Here is a 21,132-nt window from a genome sequence, read left to right as displayed (position 1 = left end):
CATTTAAAATTGCGCCTTTGGTCTCGGCTTAGCTTCTAGAGGTCGCCTGTGTGTCTTTGCTCTTCTTCCATGCTTTTTCCACTTTTTCCTTCATTTTTCACCATCTTGACTTGGGGTTAACATTACCCCCCTTCAAGACGGGTGCGAGTCCCATGGCACTTCTGTGTTGTTGTAGGGTGGTAGGCACTTGGGCAATGATGGTGTAAAGGGAAGGGCCACATGTAGATTCAGGTACGTGTGGAAGCTGATGTTTGTCGGGGAAGCTGGATGGATAACAAGTGGTTGACGGGGGCCTTCGAAGTTGGTGGTTTGCCGCTTGTGTGATGCCTGAAAGGAGAAGGTGCATTGCTCTTCCTAAGGGGAGTGTCTACCTTACTGTTGCAGTGCAGTGTGCTCGTGCTAGTGAAATGGGAAGGTGGATCTAACCGTAGGCAAGCCTAGGTGATGTCCCACACTTGAGGACCCCATTTGTGTTAAGGGAGGTGCGGTGCAAGTCGCTTAGGATGACAGGTCTAACTATAGGCGAGTGTTAGCTCCCTAGGTATGTCCTGCCCTTGATGTGCCCTAAGCATGAAGTGGGGAAGCAAAAAGGGCTAGGGGGTTAGGAGCGGAGCCGACCGACCGAAGCCACCGGGCACGCCTAACTTGAGAACCCCTAGGTGCAGTGATAGTGCTCTATGTGGTGTTTAAGTGCTTCTGCAAGTGAGTGCTTGTGTGCTTTTCCTTTCATGTTATTCTCTCTTTTTTTAAAAAATAAAGTTACAGTTGTGGAATGATAGCCAGGCCTAATTGTCTTCATCTGAATGAGGAGGGGAAGGGGGTCGGATGGATTTGCTCAAAAACTGGTAGCTCTGCATGTATCTTTTCAAATTCATGCGGACGTGGAGAGAAGTGGTGGAGAGGAAAGGGTGATTGCACCTAGTGAATTGGCTGTCATTCATATCTTCTAGGAGGGCTAGGCAAAAAGAGGGGAGGAGACTAGCCCTCATCATAAGACGAGCCATGGCACAGCTGTCAATAGCGTTAGGGTCAAAGAAGAGGGGAGGTAGGCCGGCCTCTTGTGGAGTCGGGTCCTGCTTAAAGAGTAGCTTAAGTAACCTAAGATAATTACAGGTTGTTACAAAAGCGGGGTCAGGGCATGAGGAGAAATCCGCAAGAAAGCGTGTCATAGAATCATCTAGGCTTTTGGAGGTAAAGAGAAGGGCATGCTCGAAGGATACTACATTAGATTTATAAATAATAGGGAAGTTGCACTGCCCGTGGAGGGTGGCATCAAAATCCACACCTATCCTTTGAGGGTATGCCATGTAGGTGGGGTTGTTCCGCTCGAATGGCAGGGTGTTGCAAAACGCCATCCAGGCGAGCATACTGATGTCGCATACTCGCCTCCTCCACAAGGGTTGGCTTTTGTAGCCCTGTACAGTGTGTGGGACTTCAAAAACTTTGTTCTGCTAGTAATCAACCGCTTCTGTGCCCCAGGAGGTCGAGGTTTTTTCTTGCTCTTCTAGCCATCTTTGCCCCAACCAGCCACCAATCGTGATCACCTCATCCATCACCTTGAGCGGCAAGACCCTCCGCAAACTATTGGGTAGGAGAAAACTAAAGGTGAATGGATCCTTTCCTTGTTCTTGTATCTCCCATAGCACCAGTTCTGCGTGGAATCCCACGGGGATATCATCAGGGCAAGGTGGGAGAGGTGCAGATGGCAGCATGGTTGGTTTGCCTCTCAGCTGTTTCCTAGCTTCCTCTACTAGCTTTCTGCGTCTTTCCCTAGATGCGGCTTGTCTTTCCACAGATGGGTCCTCTTGTGGTGGCTCTTGAGACTGCGGTGAGGGGGGTTGTGGGACTACATCCTCCCTGAATCGGTTTATGTCGATCTCAAGTTTTGCTTCCTCCCCCTACCGTTCTTCATGTGGTGCTTCCTCTTCGAATTCGAGGGCATCGATTTCGTGGGGGGTTAGGCCGGCCGGCAATAGGTATTTCCATTGCTCGTCCAAGCTCAGCCTAACCTCTGCAGGTAGGGGTGGCATCTGCAATCCAGCATGTAAGGCTCTGCGTGTGATGCTGAGCTTTCTTTGTGTCACCTCCAACGACTCTCCTTGCACTGAGCAGGTGGTGTCCATGATGGTGTCAAGGAAGGCTTTTTGTTGGGCACCGAAGGCCACTTGGGCGACTTCTGCCTTGCTCTCTGCAATGATTTTCTCCTTCTCTACCAGAGCAAGGCACCATGCCAGTGTCTTCACCCTCTTTTCATTGTGCACAACCCACTCCTCTGCTCTTTTGTTCATTTCTTCCATGCTCTCTCCTTGCTTTAGGGTTAGTATCATGAGTTTCTACTCTTGGTCCTCCAACTCCCTGACCAGCCTCTCTTGCTCTTCTTTTTCAGAGTTTAGTTGATATGTCAGGTGCTCAATTTTCTCTTGCTGCTCCTCTATGTCTTGTTTTCTCTCCTCATCTCTAGCATTCAGTTCAGCCACAAGCGCATCAACCTGAGCAGATTTCGTAACAAGCTCCTGGTATTGCACTATCAGGAGCTTGTGCTCTCTTTGCATCTTCACTAGCTCCTGTGTTTCATTTTCAAGTTACTATCTCTAATGCTCCTCCCTGTCATCCTTAGCCTTCATTTCTTGTTTGAGATCTATGATCTCCCTTTGTTGCATGGCTATCATCCTTGTATTATCCAGCTGGAAGGCGACTACTGATTCCTTCCCAGCTGCCAACTCAGCCACGGCTATCTTGCGTTCCTCCTTAGCTTTCTCCAATTGGGAGAGCAGCTCGGCGACGTACTCGTCGTAGTTAGCTGATGGTGTCATCGTTGTGTGGATGGGTGAGGTTGAGGTTTCTACCTTCTGCCTTTTAGGATCTAGCCTAGATTTCAGTAAGCTGACCTCTTTTGTCCTTGGGCCATCTCTTTGTTGATGAAGTATTGCATCCATGCCACAAAATTTGACACGTCGACACTGGTCGGGATGCTAGGGGTAATGGCGGTGGGTTCAGTGGAAGGCACCAGGAGGGTAGGAATTGGATGAATTGGGGCCTTGCCCTTGCCCTTAGTGACTGCAGGTGGCATGATCTCCGGCACCTGTGTACTAGACCCTGGCCTTTCTTCTCTCTGTGGGCTCCAGTTCCCCAATTCATCAGCTCGGATTTGTTGCTCGATGGACCGGCGTGTGGCTTCAGCGAGGTCCTCTTCCTCCTTCCTTCTTAGTTCTTCCTCTTCCTCATTCGCCTTTCTTCTCCTTTCCTCCGCTTTTCTCTGCTCTTCCTTCTTTTTCTCTTTTTCTTCTTTTTCCTTTCTTTTCTTCTCCTCTGCTTCCTGTTTTGATGCCTTCTTTGCTTTCTATAATTCTTCTTTTTCCTTCTCTTCCTCCTGTCTCTTCTTCCTCTCTCTCTCTTTGGCCTCTTTTAGGGACTCTTTCTTTGCCCTTTCCAAGTCTTCTCTCTCCTTCTTTTTGCCTTCATCATCCTTCTTCTTTCTCTGCGTTGTCTTCTTCTTGGGCTTCTTGGTTGTCTTTTTGCTTGTCTATCCTTCCCCTTCTTCCTCTGTCTCAGTTCTATCGGTGGACCTATCCTTGTCTTGGTGAGGAGGCGACCTCTCTGGCATTTCTCTTTCTCCTTCTTCTGCATCCTGTGCTTCCTTCACTGCCTCCTGGATGAGCGCAATCAAGACACCTCCATACCCGATGAAGGAGGCTTTGGAGAAGGCTTTCTTTCTTTCTGTAGCTTTAGAGGCTGGAGATTCTCCTCCTGCTCTAGCACACTTCCTAGGGCCAATGCTTTGGCTGCCTGGTCGATCCTTTTTCGCACGTACCCATTCCAGTCTACTTTGTCTAGGGTATGGGCTGCTACATTCTCCAGCACAGGTATGCTAATTCGATGCATCAATGAATTATAGCGCTGGCTAGAGAAGAGCACATGTATCAACTTGGCTTGCATTCTGGCTTCTGCATCAGGGATATCTTGGATGCTTATGTTGTCATTTGTGAGCACATATTCCTTCTTCATTTTAAGCATGGCATAAATATCCCTTTTCTATTTCCTCTCCGTCTTTGACTCCAATCCCAAATTCTTCTCCACCAAGGCTGGATCTAAGCGGACCTGTATCTGCTTTGCATCTTCTCCTCTGCCCACCGTCACAGTACCACATTCTCGATCTGGGTTGTACGTTCTGAGGAACTCCACACACTTCAGGTGGTCGAGCTCCTGTGAGAACTTTTCAAGATACTTCGTGAGGTTGCATTGTTCCACCACCCTCCTGGCTGCTTCCTCCTTGGCCACCACAACTTCTATGTTGTGGATGGTTCAAAATTTAAGCTAGCTGATGGCGCGGTTCTCTAGATGGATGCGGTATTTCTCCCTTTCCTCATCTGTGAATGGGACTCGATGGGTGCGGTCTTGCTGCGACATTTTATGCTCCTGCCATAAATCGTAACTTTCATTAGTGTTTTCCACATATTAATTCATTGATTGCTAGAAAAGAAAAACTCTATGCTTTTTGAATGAATTCATTAAGAAGCAATGTAGATTTTCCTTTTTAGACTTGGACTTTTTGCTCTTTATTTCAAAGTTTTCATGCCCATTTTCCTACCCCATTTGTTTTTTCATAATACATGTTTATGTTTTTCACTGATTTTACTTTGATTTATCCCCTTTGATTCATTTCTCATCTGATTCATTTCACATTACCCCTTTCTCATCTGATTCATTTCACCTTACCCCCTCCCCTTCCTACTTGAGAAGAATCCTTCTTAGGATTGAGGGTCAAAAGGTCAAGGGCTTTCAGCATGGTGGTGTAGAAGTTACTTGTGAAGGAGCCAAGTATAGAAATTTGGATTGTATTCCAATTGAGCTTCGCTGTCCAAACCAAAGGGTCGAATTCCCGCATGTGTGATGTATGTGAGAACATTTGTGAGGAAGTCACCAGAGTCGACATGGCTAGCAATGTGTAACTCTTCCTCAGTCAACAAGCGATCGAGGTAGGGGTTTCCTTTGATGTGTTCTTCCATGGGTCGGCCACGAAGAGTGGTTAACACTCTATACGAGGTGGGCGCGACGTAAGTGGCATCATACTCTGCTATTTTGATGGCGCGGTGTTGCTCAGCATTGGTCATTATGCGACATCCTTCAACTTCCCATTGCAACTTAAGAGCGTACCACTGCCTCAAGAAGGGTGATCCAGTATTAGCGAGTTGTGATAACTCCGCAATTTCTTGGTCAGTGATAGCAAAAGTGGTTCGTGGATCGTATGACGTGATAAGGCGATGTTTGATGGCTTGCTCCTTGGAGATTTCACTGTTAAGCAACTCAGCAGAGCAGAACGAGAAGCTTTTGTGAATGCGAATTCAAAGGTTTCCCAAGAGCAAGGCATATTTTGCACTTTAGTTGCAAAGGGTTCTTCTAATAGACGTAAGTCCAAGTGGTCGTAGCTTAGTGCGAGTGACACAAAAGTGTCATCTAGTCTTTTAATACAATCCATCACGTCATCCCCAGTGTCCTCAGCGAGGTCACGGCTAGCGCTAAAAAGGATTTTCATTCATAGGAGGGCGTAAGGCCCCGACAGGTGGTTGAGGTTTGACAGAACAAGAACTTTTGACAACGAAGATGGGCGGTTGGGAGGATTCGTGATTTTGTGGTTGGGCCGCTTGGATGTTGAGTGGATTAGGAGTAGCCACGACGGACGGGCTATTGCATTCAGGTTGGAGTTGGGGAGGCGGATTGACTTCGACGGGTGATGACTCTTGTGATGGAGTCTACGGTTCAGGCCGGTAGACTTGTGGGACTCTCTTGGGCTTAGCCGTGGATGAGGTGGATGGTTGTGGTTCAGGAGAGCACTGCGGCTTGTGGTTTTGAGGGTTTAGGGAATGCGGTTTGATCAAGCTTGAGGGCGGTGTATGAATGGTGCCTTTGGCCATGTGGGCCTTAGTGATCCACAGCCAGGTATTTCCCTCGTAATAGCCTTGCGCACATAAGAGGGCTTTAGGGACCCATCTTTGCTTGATCATGCGGTGCTTTCTGTCACTGCATCTTTGCCTCCTAGGGTTAGAGTTTTTGGTCTTATGAGGATGGGAGTGTTGACTCCTAGGCGACGATTTTGCGGCTACTTGGGCTTCCATTGAAATCTAGGCTGTTGAGCCTGATGCTTTGCTACTATGGGCTGTGATTCCTGAATTCTGGGAGGTGGCAGCCGCGCACTACCCCCTCCGTAGATTTGGTCATGGAGAGTTCTATCGGTGGCTTTGCGGATGGTGATGAAGTCACGCAGCCCTTGCTGAAAGCTGTGACAATGCGAACGTTGCCTATTGCGAGGTGGATGCACTGCGACTCATAATCAACATTGCAGTGAGTCCGCTTTTTGAAAGTGCGCCCTAGCAGCGACTCCATGCCTACGTCTTTAGCATTTGGCAACATGTAAAAAATCATTGCGACAGTCTCAGACTCGATAGAAATGGCTACTTTGCACTTGCCGAGGAGTGTGTAGGAATGGGCCCCATAGGGGCTTAATTTAACATTCGTGAGCTGAAGTGGTGGTCTGCCAAGTTTGGTCCAATGATCATGAGTTAGGACATTGAAGTCTGCTCCCTCATCGATCAGAGCGTTGAAAGCACAGGTTTGTTTTGCAGTGATCGTTATATGGAGGTATGCGGGCTCTACGGCTTCCTCATCCTCATCATCAATCTCCGTGATTGTGACCACTCGTACTTTGACAGGCGGTTCTAACATCGGGGGCTCGTGCAAAGGATGGGTAGGAGGGTAGCACTTCTTGACATGACTGCCGTTGAAGAAGCCTATTCCCTCATTGTCTAAGGTTTCAAGTTCGACATTGCCTGTGCAGCTGATTGCATGAACTTTGAAGGGTCCAAGGCCTCGAAATTTCATTTTCTGTTTATGTCCCTTAACGGAGTAGAGGAGCACTAAGTGGCCCTATTCAAAGTCACGCTGCTTGACATGATTTTCAAACCAACTCTTGCGACGTGCCTTCTCACATGTAAGTGCATTGGTGGCTAGAAGATGGGTCTTTGATAGGCGTTCAAGCTCGACCAGGTGTTGCATCCATGCCTCCTTCCCTTCCCATCGTTCTTGAAGGGCTATTCTTAGGCTAGGAACAAAGAATTCTAAGGGTAGGATTGCTTCTGTTCCATAGGTCAGTCGGAACAGGGTTTGACTGACAGTCGTTTTATAAGCTGTACGGTAAGCCCACAAAGCTGCCATAAGCTTGTTGTCCCAATCACTACGTGAGGCTGAGACTACTTTGGTCAGGATATTGACGAGAATCTTATTCGTGCATTCTGCCTGACCATTTGCCTGAGGGTAGTATGGTTATGATTTGCGATGGATAATGAGAAAGATGGACATGAGATGCGCTATCACTTCGTTGATGAAGTGCGTGCCTTGGTCACTGACCAGTTCGACGGGGCAGCCGAATCGTGAGATCACTTGCTCCCATAAAAACTTGGCAGTCATCCTAGCGTCGTTTTTACGTGTGGCTCTTACCTCTGCCCATTTCGTGAGGTAATCCGTGGTCACAATGATGTACTTGGTTTGTGAGTATTGCACCGCAGGACTGATGGGTCCTATGAAGTCGATTCCCCATTTTTCGAAGGGTTGTCGAGTAATAATTGGGGTCAACTCCATCTGATCCTTGCGAATCGGGACTTTTGTCCGTTAGTACTCGTCACAATGCTTGACGAATTGCGTGGCATCGCAAAAAAGCATGGGCCACCATAGTTGAGGCTGCAGCAACTTCCGTGTGGTTGTGTCTCCGTTAAAGTGTCCTCCCGCAATGCCGTTGTGTGCCTCCGAGAGCACATCGTGCATCTCATGCTCACATACGCATCTACGCAGCAATCCGTCTTGCCCCAGCCCTACAAATCAGCTGATAGGGCTGGATCTTAAGGATCAAGCACCTAATTCGGGCTTTTTCTATTGGTCGCTCAGGTAGTCCGTGCTCAAGCACTTGGACTATGTCATCCGTCCAATATGGCGTTAGATCAGCCTTAAATAAATCTCTCTCGCTGGACAGGTGGAATAGATGGGCGTCGGGTAATTCATCAACGATGCCTTGTCCAACAGCTTCTCCCATGGGAATGCATGACATATGGTCAGCCATGTAGTGCTGTTTTCCTTTCCGTACAACCACGGAGAAATCAAATTCCAAGAGCAGAAGGAGCCATCGAGCTATGCATCCTGTAGCACAAGGTTTGTTTACTAGATAGAGCAGGGCTTGATGGTCCACAAAAAAGATGAAGGGTGTGGCCAATAGATAATGCCAGAATTTCTTCACAGTGAATACCATGGCTAATCCCTCTCTTTCTATTATCGAGTAGTTCATTTCTGTCTCAGTGAGTTGTCTGCTAGCAAAGCTCATTGGATAATCTAAGTTATGCTCACCAGGTTGGCACAACATTGCCCCCACGGCAAACTTAGAAGAATCGATGTGCACGTGGAAGGTAATGGTCCAAATCTAGGGATCGTAGAACTGATGCTGTGGTGGTTAGAGCCTTTTTCAATTCTTTGTACGCTCGTTGGCATGCCTCAGTCCACTCGAAGACAATCAGTAGCTTGTACAATGGTCTGGCGATCAACGCATAGTTCAATACAACCGCCGATAGTACCCCATATGGCCTAAGAAGCATTGAACTCCCTTGTAATTAATTGGGGGTGGAAGGTCAATAATAACCCTAACTTTCGAGAAGTCAGTGGCAATGTCGTTCTTCGACACTACGTGCCCTAAGATGCATCAATGCTTTACCCAAAACTGGCACTTTAAGGGGTTCAAGGAGAGACGATATAGGCAACACTGTTCAAAGACTGCGTGGAGTTTGTCTAAGTGTTCGATCCAGGTCGAATGGACACACAGGTCATCGACAAAGACTTCTAACTCCTTACAAATCATGTCCTTAAAGATGGTGCACATGAGGCGTTGGAAAGTGTCAAGGGCGTTAGTCAACCCGAAGGGCATGACTATGTAAGCAAAGACGCCCCACTCAGTGGCGAAGGTGGTCTTGTGCCTTTGTCCGCAGGATGCACTTGCACCTGGTTGTACCCTGAGAAGCCGTCCAAAAAACTGTAGGCTTCCTTGCCTACCATCCTCTCAAGCATGTGCTCGGTGTACGGTAATGGATAGTTATCCCTCTTCTTAGCATCGTTCACCTTTTTGTAATTGACACACACTCGGATTTTTCCATTCTTTTTCATCACGATGACTATGGGTGATACCCAGTCTGTGTGCTCAATTTCTTAAATGAATCCCGATCTCATCAGCTTATCAATTTCCTCTTTGACAGCATTAGCGTGTTTTGGGTTCATAGGGTACGGTCGCTGCTTGACCGGCGTTGCGTCTGGCATCATGGGTATGTTGTGAGTCACAACACTCGGATCTACCCCCTTAAGCTCTTCCAAGGACCAGGCGAATACGTCTATGTACTCTCGCAAGAGAGCGACAAGACTAATTTCTTCTTCCTCAGTCAAGTCGTTGGCAATGAAGACTGGTCGGGGTGTTTCCCCTTCCTGGGCCAGATTCACCTCCTTGATTTTGACTGGTCCCTCGATCGGTTCATTGGTTTGTCCTTGACGTTTGGCACATAACAGAACTACTACCCTATCCCCTTTTTTGAATTTCGTGAAGTGCTTAGGGAGGTCCTGCGGTTTTTGCTATTCTTTCGTTCGTGTATCCCTGGGTTGTTTTACCTTTTCCTGCCTTAACCGTCTGCGCGCCTGAGGTGGACGATAGGTCCCCCTTCGTGCGTCTAGTCATGGGCGGCCTAGGGATTTCTAGATCACTGTCCGAACTAACCTTCGACTCAGAGTCGAACTCCCCGTCCTTGCTAGAAGAGGTAGTCTCCCCTGGTGGATGCAGTTCAGATGGTGATTCTGTCCTAAGGACTGGTGTCGTCCCTGGCTGGGCTCAGCCTGCTTGTTCAAGGTCTATTGCTCCTACGTGTTCCAACTAGGCACGGTCACATTCCTGCGCATGACCCCTCTCTCTATCCTAAAGATATTTCTTTTCTGCGGCTTGGAGTCTGCTCGTATTTGCCCTATTTCTTGTCCTTCAGTGTCGTATTCTACGGTATCTACTTCATCCTCAGTTCCATCACTGAAGGATTGGCAGTCTTCGTATTCGTTGTTAGAATCCCCTTCATTAGACTACTCGTCCTCTCCTAGGGCTTGGTACACCTCTTGTCGTTGGTCAAGGAGTAGGGCCCAGTTATACATGAGGTTTAAGTCATGCACTCTGGTCCATTGCCCCTTGGATTCACCTAAGAGATCCTGTAGTGGTTTGAAGTTTGCAACTGAATTGCCAGCTAGCTTGTTTGTCAAGTATTCTAGCATCTCCTGGAGTTCCCTTTTGTTAGTTGGGACTTGGAAGTTGACAGGATTAGACTTTCCTCGAAGGGTTCTTGCCATCATGCAGACTGGTACGGAGAGTGTGTTGCTAGGCTTGCCGATCGTTTTCATGGTTTGACATACGCCTCATGGTCTAAGAATGGCAGGTCGATTGCAACAAGAACGTGCATCCAATCCCGCTCATCCTCTGGGCATGGGATATATTTGGTCAAGGGCCCATAGGACTCCTTGACCTGAGTGTTACCCTTGAGTATAGCAGAAATGGCGTCTAGGTTGACCGGTGAGGTCTTCCAAGTATCCATCTCTATCCTTACGGCATCCGTTCTCTTGCCAAGGAAGATCAAGCCGTTACCCCAATCTTCGATGACTCTAGCATTGCGCATCCAGGGTTGGCCTAATAGGATATCGTAGTCCACTCCCTTCATAACTATAAAGTCAACAGAGAACTGGACGCCTACAATCTTTACTGGCCAATTCTTAAGTACCTCGAATGGCTTTACTCTCATATAGTTTGCTAGTGTGACATTAAACCTAGCAGTTTTGACGGGCGGGTTCCCCCAAGTCTGAAGCACTGCGTGGCTAAGCACACTAACTCCAGCTCCCATGTCTACGATTCCCTTTCTTGTTGTGTCGCCTAGGGCTAGGACCGGTAAGACTGCGTGCATCTCAGAACCTTCCCAAAAGGCATTGACGTGCAAGGATCTAGGCACAAAGTGCAACGTCAAACTCGGTATTTGTGTTTCTACATCATGGTCTTGAGGGTCTGCCGTGATCTTCTCTCGCGACCCTTCAATCCACTGCTTAAGATCTTGCCATAGGGTAGGATGCTACCTAAGTAGATCTCCCAGGCTAAGTATTACAGGGGTAGTCACTAGCGTGGTCAAGAAATCGTTGGATACTCGTCTCTCCCTTAACCTAGATTGTCCTGGCCAATGACCGTGACTGATCTACGGCTCTGTAGCATCAAGGCTTGGTCTTAGCGGCACTGCTTGTGGTGCGGTTGCTTCTACCGACTTAAGTTGAGGCAGTGATATTGGTGTGCTTACATTGGAGAGATCATCGATCTCGTCCTCCATGATGGGCTTAGCGTCCTTGAGATGCTCTTGAGCCTCCTTCACCCATTCCTTTATCTTTTCTATGGCCTCTAACTGTCGCTTTGGATACGGGTATTCCCCCACCTTAGCGCTTCCCTTTTTGGCTGTCTTAGGGGCCGAAGTCTCCGCCTCTGCATCTAAAACCTTCTTTCCAGCACAGGCAGAGTCGTAGCACTCTCGGTTTTTAGTGCGACTTTAGCTTCCGATCTCTTCTTTTTCTGCTTGCGGATTTTCTTTTCTGTCGAGGCTACGTCAAGATTGCTAGGTCCTGGCAGAGAGATGCCGGCCTGCTTCATTTGGGCTCGGGTCATGACCCGCAATGGGATAGGTGTGGCCTCCCCCATCGAGGTTTTGACACCAAACAACCCCAATGGGACAGATGGTACGTTGGCTAAGCTAGAAGATGGCTTTCGCTTTGGGCAATCTACGAAAAGATGGGTGATTCTGCACTTTGCGCACCTTTAGTTAGCCTTGTCTCTATTTTGTTGCTCTCTTTCAGGGCAACGTGATGAGACATGACCGGGGTGACCACAAGTCCAATAGATGATTGGATCCTGTGTCTACCCTCCTAGGCCTCTACCTAGTCCTCTTCCTAACACCATCACTGGCACGGATCGATAGTCCATGAGGACAGTGTTGCCCTCATCGTCATGTGAGACGTAAGGGTATATGTAGGTTTCCTTCTCACTTGGCTCTTCCACGTAGTGGATTGGAGCATCGCTCCAGTCCACAGTGGATGGGTCACGTAAGGACCAGGCAGTCACTTGTAGGATTTATTTCCATCCTAGGAACAGCTGGCTTCATATCGTTAGGTGTGGGAAGGGTCAATGGGCTCCCCTTCCAAAGAATGGCTGCGGCCTATTCGCTAGGTAAGGCTGGCCATAGGGTTGCGAGTACGGAAGTCTTCTTGGTAATCTACAATGCGCGATGTCATGGCCAAACCTACCGCAGCTAGCACAGGATCTTGACCTAGGGTCTTGACACTCGGCCGGTAAGTGGTTTTCGCCACAGTACACGCATTGGACGTGCAGGCGTGTTGGTCGTCTCAACATGTCTTGCAACTTGGCTAATTCTATCTTGACATCAGCCAAGCCTTGGTCTATCTCGGTGGCCTTCCCCTTATCTTAGGATGATGGGATTGATCGCTCACTAGAGGCTGACGCTCTCTCTAAACCTTGCGAGTTAGTCTCCTCTACGTTTGAGCTCCTGGAGCTCCGCTCTTTCAGTTGATCATCGACTCTGATGGCTTCCTCAAACACTCTAGCTACCGTGTCTCGCTGCAAGCTTGAATTGCCTGCCAAAGCCTTATATAACTCCTCGTCTCGAATTCCGCTGATGAATACAGTCGAAACTGCTCTTTCAACGGTCACTCACCCAGAGGGATTCTCTTGAAGAGACTCCTCACATGGGTTACGTAGTTGCGGATGTCCTCCTTCTCTTTCTGCTTGACGTTCATCAAGCGTACTAGTAGGTTATCGGAGTATCCAAGCTCGGTGAATCTCTTGATGAAGAGATCCTTGAGGCCATTGAAGCTAGCTCGCTCTACAGCATCTAGGCTCGTATACCACATCCTACCCTTGCTGCCTAGGCAAAGCCCGAACACTTGCCAGCATTGAGTTAGGTCGTTGCCTTCGCAGCCTTGCTCAAACTGCTCAACAAAGCTGAATGGGTCGTCATGGGGTTGGTACTTGTCGAGTTGCTTGGCAACGATCGGTATTTTGGACTGGCTCTTTGAGCCTTGGTTCTCCCCTAGTCATGTGACGAGCAGTGATGTCGCTAGTGTCCTGGCACTTTGTTCTGGAACCGTGTTATCTAGCAGTTGCTTCATGAGAAGCTCGCTCAACATCAAGTCCCCCTCTAGGGCTCTCTCGTGATCTGTTCGGTTCCTACCTGCTAAGTTCAACACTCGCTGCACCTCGCGCAACTCTGTACTTTGCCTTTGGCTTCTAGCCTGCTGATCCCTATTGTATTCGGCTATGCTTTGCAATGCTTTGCGGGCTAGCTTTCTCTCCTCTTCTAGATCTATGATGATAACATCTGTTGTCCTACCATGGTGCTCATACCGGGCGTGTGTGTCGTAATTGCTTACCAACTGCAGAATAGCATCTGAGAAGACGTTCAAATCGAGTTCCTCATTAGACCAGTGGTCTGAGCTTTCCTCTGCCATTGTCGAGTTTTCTTGCTCCACCAAGCTGTTGATCAGGTTCAGTAGACTTGTTAAATCCACATCATTGGCGCCCCTTGCTTGGTCCTAATCTGCGCTTTGATGGTTTGTTTATGTCTTGGATCCTCTCCTATTGGTCGGTTCTTTGAATGGTTTATCTGAGTGTGTTCCTTTAGTTATTGAATACAAACCTCAATTTATGATTACTCAATGCATGTGTCGTTTCTCGTGCATTTGTGTTCAAAGCAAGCAATTCCTCAGCGTCTTATGCACTCTCGCTTGTTTCGAGCCTGATAAGCTTGTAGATCGATTTTTTGGCCGTTTTGTCAGGGTTTAGGGTTTTTCTCGTATGTCGCCTTGTTCGTTTTCAATCAGACAGGTTTTACAGCCAGCGGTTCGCGTCTAAGTCCTTGGTTCTCGCAACTGCCTACTTCTAGCTACTAAGCGGCTGCGCGCTACGATTTTTTCCTATTACGTATGCCAGAATCAAGTCCTGAACGCCTGAAGAATTTCGACAGTTTGCGCCACTGCGTTTTAACCGGGTCAGATCAAGTTTCTAGAAAATTTGATAAAAATTTACACTCGAACCAACTGGTCCGAATTGTAGGGTCCGAGTAGGTCACTCGGACGGGCCGAGGCATAGGGCCAAGGGCCGAATTTCAAGGTTTGACTCAAACGGTTTCGATTCGAACAGTCAAATGGCAAATTCAGACAAGGTGATTCGGATGAGCCGAGGCACTTGGGCTGAGGGCCGAATAAGGAAAGTGGCCGTGGGCTGAATTTAAGGCTCGGACGGGTCGTTCGGAATGTGCCATGTGGCCGAAAGTTTAATTCGGATGGGCCGAATGGGTTGGACTCGGACAGTTTTCCTCGGATGCGATCCAAGGGCCGACTAGGGTTTGGGTCGAGTGGGCTGAGTGACAGGGGCCGAGGGCCGATTCTGGGACTCGGCCTAGAAAAGGCCACTCGGACGGGCCGAGTGCGGCGCGGTAAACAACGTGAACACAAATCTGATTGATTCACAAGATGTAAGAAAGCACAATGGCCATGCACTTCTAGATCCTATCTAGGGGAGTAGAGGGAGAGATTCATATATATGAATGGGCCGGTAAGCGCATCGGTGATGCGATCGAATTGATGCGGGCTGGAGCTCTCTATCTCTCTCTCACTCTCACTGAAATGGCACAAATGAGCTCTCCCTTGGCCTCCTGGCTCTTATACACCTTCCCAAGTGTGGTGTTGATGCCCCCAATCACTCACTTGCAGATCTTAGGCATCACTAGCGATTGTTTTACCCCTTTTTGCACGATTTTTGCCCTGTTTTACCCTGTTTTGAAATAGTAAACCCTACCCTTCTTTGGTTCGATTTCCTAATTCTAACCTACACTAAATACAACAAAAATCAAAGGTAAAAAACTGAAATAAATTCTCCATGTTTTCCAACCATCAAACAACCAAAATATCCCAAAATACTTACTTGTTTTGAAGATAAAAAACACCCAACTTCCTACCAATCTCAAGCTCCGTTTCGGGGATGAATCCCCTACATCGATGCTCGATATGAGGCGCGCAAGTACTCAAGCTTGAATCTGTTGGTCCCGGCAAAGGAACCAAAATGTAGTGGGAGCTCACGCTCAAATGCCAAGACCCACAGACCGCTTATTGCTTCAAGTGTTTCAAGCAAGCTCTAATGGCTATCTCTCACCTAGCCAACGCGCCGTCGATCCTACGAGTGTAGTGAGCTTACCTTGATGTCGATGTGAGTAGCCTCCTCCCTCGCACACCTCGGTAGCTCCACGATTCTTGATGCTCGCTCAAGCATCCTCAAGCCTCCTCCCTCTCCAAGCTCCATCCTCCATAGCCACGCGCGCGAGAAAAGAGAAGAGAAGAGAAGAGAAGAAGAGAAGAGGAGATGGTGAAGAGCTTCACACTCTTGATCCCTCACTCCCACACGCTTGCTCCCTCACACTCTCACACTCCCTCTCTCAAGAGCACACACAAGCAAGGAGAAGAAGAGAAGAAGAGAAGAATAAGAGAGCTCTTGTTAGCCACACACCAAAGAATGAGCTTACATTCACTTTTTGAACTTTATATACAAACCCTAAAATCCCATGGGCACCCATCCCCTTTTTTACATGACCAGCCATTGTGGCAATGTCTTTTTTCCATTTCCCTCTTCTAGCCTTATGCCTCTAGCCTATGCCCATCTAATATTTTACAATTGGCACAGGAGGGACCCTAGCGCTTTTTTACAAGAGTTTTCCAAGTTTTTTGAGGCGCCTTTCATTTAAAATTGCGCCTTTGGTCTCGGCTTAGCTTCGAGAGGTCGCCTGCATGTCTTTGCTCTTCTTCCATGCATTTTCTGCTTTTTCCTTCATTTTTTTCCATTTTTCGCCATCTCGACTTGGGGTTAACAACATGACTTTGCATGGTGAATGGATTATTGACATGACTTTTGATAAGCATAGTTATGTTTGTATAGGTGACAACACTCAACATAATATTGAGCATAAGGGTGTGATTCCCCTAGTTATACATGAATTCTCATGATGTCTTGCATGTTCCTTCTTCTATCAATAAGAATCTACTATCAATTGGGTAGATGATTGAATAAATTTGCAAGTGCGGCTTAATAAACATGGCTATTTTATTGAGGAGTTTTGAAATGGTTGTAAGCTTATTGCTAAGGGAAAAAGACATAGTTAGATCTTTACTCTAGATGTTGTCGGTGCATTTGGGGACAAAAGTCTACCACAAGGGTAAGAGACAGTAGGGTGAAGGGAGATTCTGGGAGAGCAATTGATGAAAGAGAAGGGGTTTGAAGAAATAGAAGATGTAGAAGAATACTCATAGAGGTGATGCCAGTCAATTTATTTCTGCATCTTGAGAAGATAAAACTCTTATAGACCAAAAACGTGCATTAAAAAATACTTCATCTATGCTACTCAAACTGCCAATTTGATGCTTTCATTGGCTCTATGTAAAATACCAGGTCACCTGGTCAGAATTCTCCTGGTGTCATGCCGCTACGCGCACACTATGTAAAAAAATCTAGAGTATGGCTTTCTTATTGATTTAGAGAGCCAATGCCATTTTAGACATTATTGTTAGTGTCCATGGTTCAAAAATATTAGATTTGTGGACAAGTTTTAGCCAATTTTTGATATTTTAGATATTATCTCTTGTAAAAATCCATAAAACTATAGACAACTTCTAAATTAGGATAACATGTAAAAGAAAGCATGTAGCTTTTAGCTATTTTGAGAGGATTTTATGTAAAAATAAAGATTAGTGAAATCGCGCGACACGCGATCGCTGTTTTCAAGTAGTAAACAACACTCCAAAGTGGGAGATGAAGAATGAGTAATCTGGCAGAATTCTAGTCAGGTGTCACTACAACATATAGACCCAATAGCGATGTTTAAAGCGAGGAAATTATTCATGGAAAAATTTACCCCCATCATCGCTATCCAATAGCGATGTTTAAAGCGACGAATTTATTCATGGAAAAAATTACCCCCATCATCGCTATTCGCGTCACTATTAGCGACGCGATCGATTCATCGCTATTAGCGTCGCTATAAGCATTGCTATTTGCATCCCTATTAGCGTCTTTATAAGAGTCGTTATTTGCGTCACTATTAGCGTCGCTAATTGGGTTAGCGATGCAAATAGCAACACTGATAGCGACGCAAATAGCGTCACTATTAGCGATTCTTATAGCGATGGTTGCAGAGTAAATTTTCGACGCAAATAGTGACGGTTACACAGGGAAAAAAAAGTGGCAGGGCATGCAGCCCTGCCACCCTTTTAGCTATATGCACTAAATATTCGTGCATAATTCATTTTCCAATGCCACCTACACCTAATGTCTAGAAATTTTAGAAAAAAACTGAATCCTTTTATTGCAAAAGCTAGATATAATTAATTCGAAAAGGTATTTCGCAAGGAGCTTTTTCATCACTTGCTTAGGCCCAAGAAGAAAAAGAGCTTGTGATTGCAAAAGCTAGATATAATCAATTCAAAAAAGTATTTCTCAAGGAGCTTTTTTATCACTTGTTAGGCCCAAGAAGAAGAGCTTCACTTCAAGCTTTCATTATAGTCAGGACTCTGAGGTATGAAGAAGTCCCATTGATCTTCTACTCACTCTAGCTTATTCCAAACTTATTCAAGTCTTTTTGGGGGAGCATTTGGACATCTGTAAGAGTAATACCATGGTGTTGAAGCCAGAAACACTTATATAGGGAGTGGTAGTGTCTTTAAGCTCTACTTCTTCCTTTTTGTTTTTACCTACGTCTAAGTAATCTTCCATCTCTTCTTTCTTGTCTTCACCCTCAATCTCAATGGATGGAGGTGTTTTAAGATCAAAAGAATCAAGCTCATCCTCCCCCTTCTCAAACTCCATTTATTGAGCTCATACTAGTTGTTGTACTCCAAGTCGATCCCTAAAACAAATGAATTTCTCTTTACCAAGTGATTTGGTAAAGATATCGGCTACCTGGTCTTCTGTCTTCACATAAAGTAGATCAATCTATCCTGTAAGTACCATTTCTCTGATGAAATTGTTATGAATCTCTATGTGTTTGGATCTAGCATGATAGATGGGGTTGCTAGCTAGCATCCATATACACCTCGGGATGTGTACATAACCCTCATGCTACTTCATATATACCTCTTCAAGAAAGTCACCATTCGGGAATGCATTTTTGACATCCATTTTTCATAATTTGCAGCCCTTAGAAGCCGCTAATGCAATGACTATTCTCACCATTTCCATCTTGGAAACTGAGCTGAAAGTCTCCTCATAATCTAGGCTATATTGCTATGCATATCCCTTTGCAACAAGCCGGGCTTTATACCTTTCCAACAAACCATCTGACTTGCATTTCTCTTTATAAACCCATTTCCTTAAAGACATCGAGTACCTCCTTGTACTTATGAATGTACAGGCATGTGTATCAGTTGAAATCATCTATCCAACCGACAGTAGATTCTTGCAAATTTTGTTCTTCCATCTGTCCAATCGACAATAGATTCTTGGTAATAGAAGGTACATGTAGTACATCATGTAGGGTCTTCTTTCTATCGTCATAGTTGTAGCAGTCTACCTTCCTACTGGTGGGTTGTCTCGCACTCGTGCCCAAAATCTTTCCATCCCTTTCAACTCCAAGTCTTGCATGACTTCCCGAACAACGTCCTTGTGAAAAGATCTTTTCAGGATGAGAAGCTCGTATCGGCACTCCATTCTCCTTATCTCCCAAAGGGTGATAGTGCCCGGTTTCCATCTCCTCTTCTTCTTTGGTGGTCGTTGTGCTCTATGGGGAGCACTTGTTGCTACACTAGAGGAGGCTCCACCTTGTGCTCCAGGTGGCGGGCTTTGGCATGAGGCCTTTCCATGACCGAGAAACGGGGACATGCTTGCTTGGTGCCTGCCATGCAAACTCGAGGAGGGAAAGATGGAGAAGAGACAAAGGTTGGGGGTTCCCTCCTTCTCCTTTGTAGTTGTCCCCTCTCTTTTAGTGGATGCGGTAGCAATGGTAGTGGTAGTGGTAGCCTCTCTCTCTCTCTCTCTCCCTCTCTCTCAATCTCCCTTGTGTTGATCTGTCTCCCTTCTTCTCTCTATACATCTCTTCATCAAACAAAAAGAAAAAGAGAAGTAAAGAAAAGAGAAAAACAAAGAGACAAGAGATAATGCATTTACCTCAAAGCTTGAAGAAGAATCCTTTCGTGCTTCTCTCCTTCTTCTTCTTCTCCTTCACGAGTTCCCTCATTCTTCTTTGCAATTGTCCCCTCTATTTTTGTGGTGGATTGGTGGTAGCAATGACCTCTCTCTCTCTCTCTCTCTCTCTCTCTCTCTCTCTCTCTCTCTCTCTCACGTTGATCTCTCTCACTTCTTCTCTCTATACACTCTTCATCAACAACAAAAAAGAGAGAAGTAAAGAGAAGAGAAAAACAAAGAGAGAAGAGATAATGCACTTACCTCAAAGCTTGAAGAAGAATCCCTTTGTGCTTCTCTCCTTCTTCTTCTTCTCCTTCACGGGTTCCCTCCTTCTTCTTTGTAGTTGTCCCCTCTCTTTTTGACTTCTTCTCTCTATACACTCTTCATCGACAAAAAAAAAAGAGAGAAGTAAAGAAAAGAGAAAAACAAAGAGAGAAGAGATAATACACTTAGCTCAAAGCTTGAAGAAGAATCCTTTTGCACTTCTCTCCTTCTTCTTCTTCTTATTCTTCACGGGTTCCCTCCTTCTTCTTTGTAGTTGTCCCCTCTCTTTTTGTGGTGGATTGGCAGTGGCAACGACCTCTCTCTCTCTCTCTCTCTCTCTCTCTCAATCTCCCTTGCACACTTTGATCTCTCTTGCTTTTTCTCTCTATACACTCTTCATCAACAAAAAGAAAGAGAGAAGTAAAGAAAAGAGAAAAAAAAGAGAGAAGAGATAATGCACTTACCTCAAAGCTTGAAGAAGAATCCCTTCGTACTTCTCTCATTTTTTTCTCCTTCAGGAGTTCCTTCCTTCTCCTTTACACTTGTCTCTTCCCTCTTCATGGATGGCGACAGTGGCGGTGGTCTCTCTCTCTCTCTCTCTCTCTCTTACTTGTTTACAAACTTGTAAAATGTCATGCTCGGATTTTGACACTTTTTTATGAAGCCCCTCTCTCTCCCATTTTTTATTTCTCTCCATCTCTCTCTTCCTTCCCCTCCCTTCTTTTCTCTATTTTTCTCCCTCCTTCCCTCCCCACTCTCACTCAACTCATCTCATTGCAAAGACAATCAAAGATAGAAAATAAAAAGCTTAAGAAACAAACATATTAAAAGAAATGTCACTCCACCTCTCTTTATCTCTCTCTCCCCCCTCTCCCTTTACTTTTCTTTATTAACCTTCCCTCATTCTCTCATTGTTTTCCTATTTCTCTCTCCCTCTCTCGCTCTCTATTTTTTTTTCTCTCTCTCTCTTTCTCCCTCTCTCTCTCTCTTCTTTTCACTCTCCTTCCTCTCTTTACCTTACCCTTCTTTTCTACCTCCTTCTCCTCTCTTCCTTCCCTCTCCCTCTCTCTATTTCGGTAGGAAAGGGTTATGGAGTGAACCTTGGTGATCTGGAGCGAAATTCGCTTCCGAAAGAAAGCGGCTCTGTCCTCCGGTGTGCTCATATGTAATATTAGAGCTTTGACCTTGGTAGTATCTCGTCCTGCATGCCATGCATGAGTAAAGGGCATGCTCGTGTACCCTAGTCGGGTGCATAGCCCGGGTGCGTCCTCCTCCGAAGAGGCCCCTTCGGGGAGCCCAGTAATACGTACGTTCAATCTACGCGCGTTCGTGAGCCTCTCCTCCTCTAAGGTCTCCTAAACCCGGACTACCTCCTCCTTTTTATTTTCTTCCTGGACCTACTTGATCTGGGGGTGGATGATGACATGATGTGGGGTATTTATGCACTATATGAGCGGGTTACTGGTAGAGTCAGATGTCCGGGAGGTATATCAGATCCCCTTGTCAGCACCATTGGTGTGAAACAAGGATGCCCACTCTCACCGACT

This window comes from Lygodium microphyllum, chromosome 25 (genome assembly GCF_053477565.2).
Source record: "Lygodium microphyllum isolate KBCC chromosome 25, Lygodium_microphyllum_v1.1.10, whole genome shotgun sequence".
In the NCBI taxonomy this organism is placed as follows: Eukaryota; Viridiplantae; Streptophyta; class Polypodiopsida; order Schizaeales; family Lygodiaceae; genus Lygodium; species Lygodium microphyllum.
The sequence above is the reverse complement of the archived record's forward strand: the minus strand, read 5'-3'. Positions refer to the sequence as shown.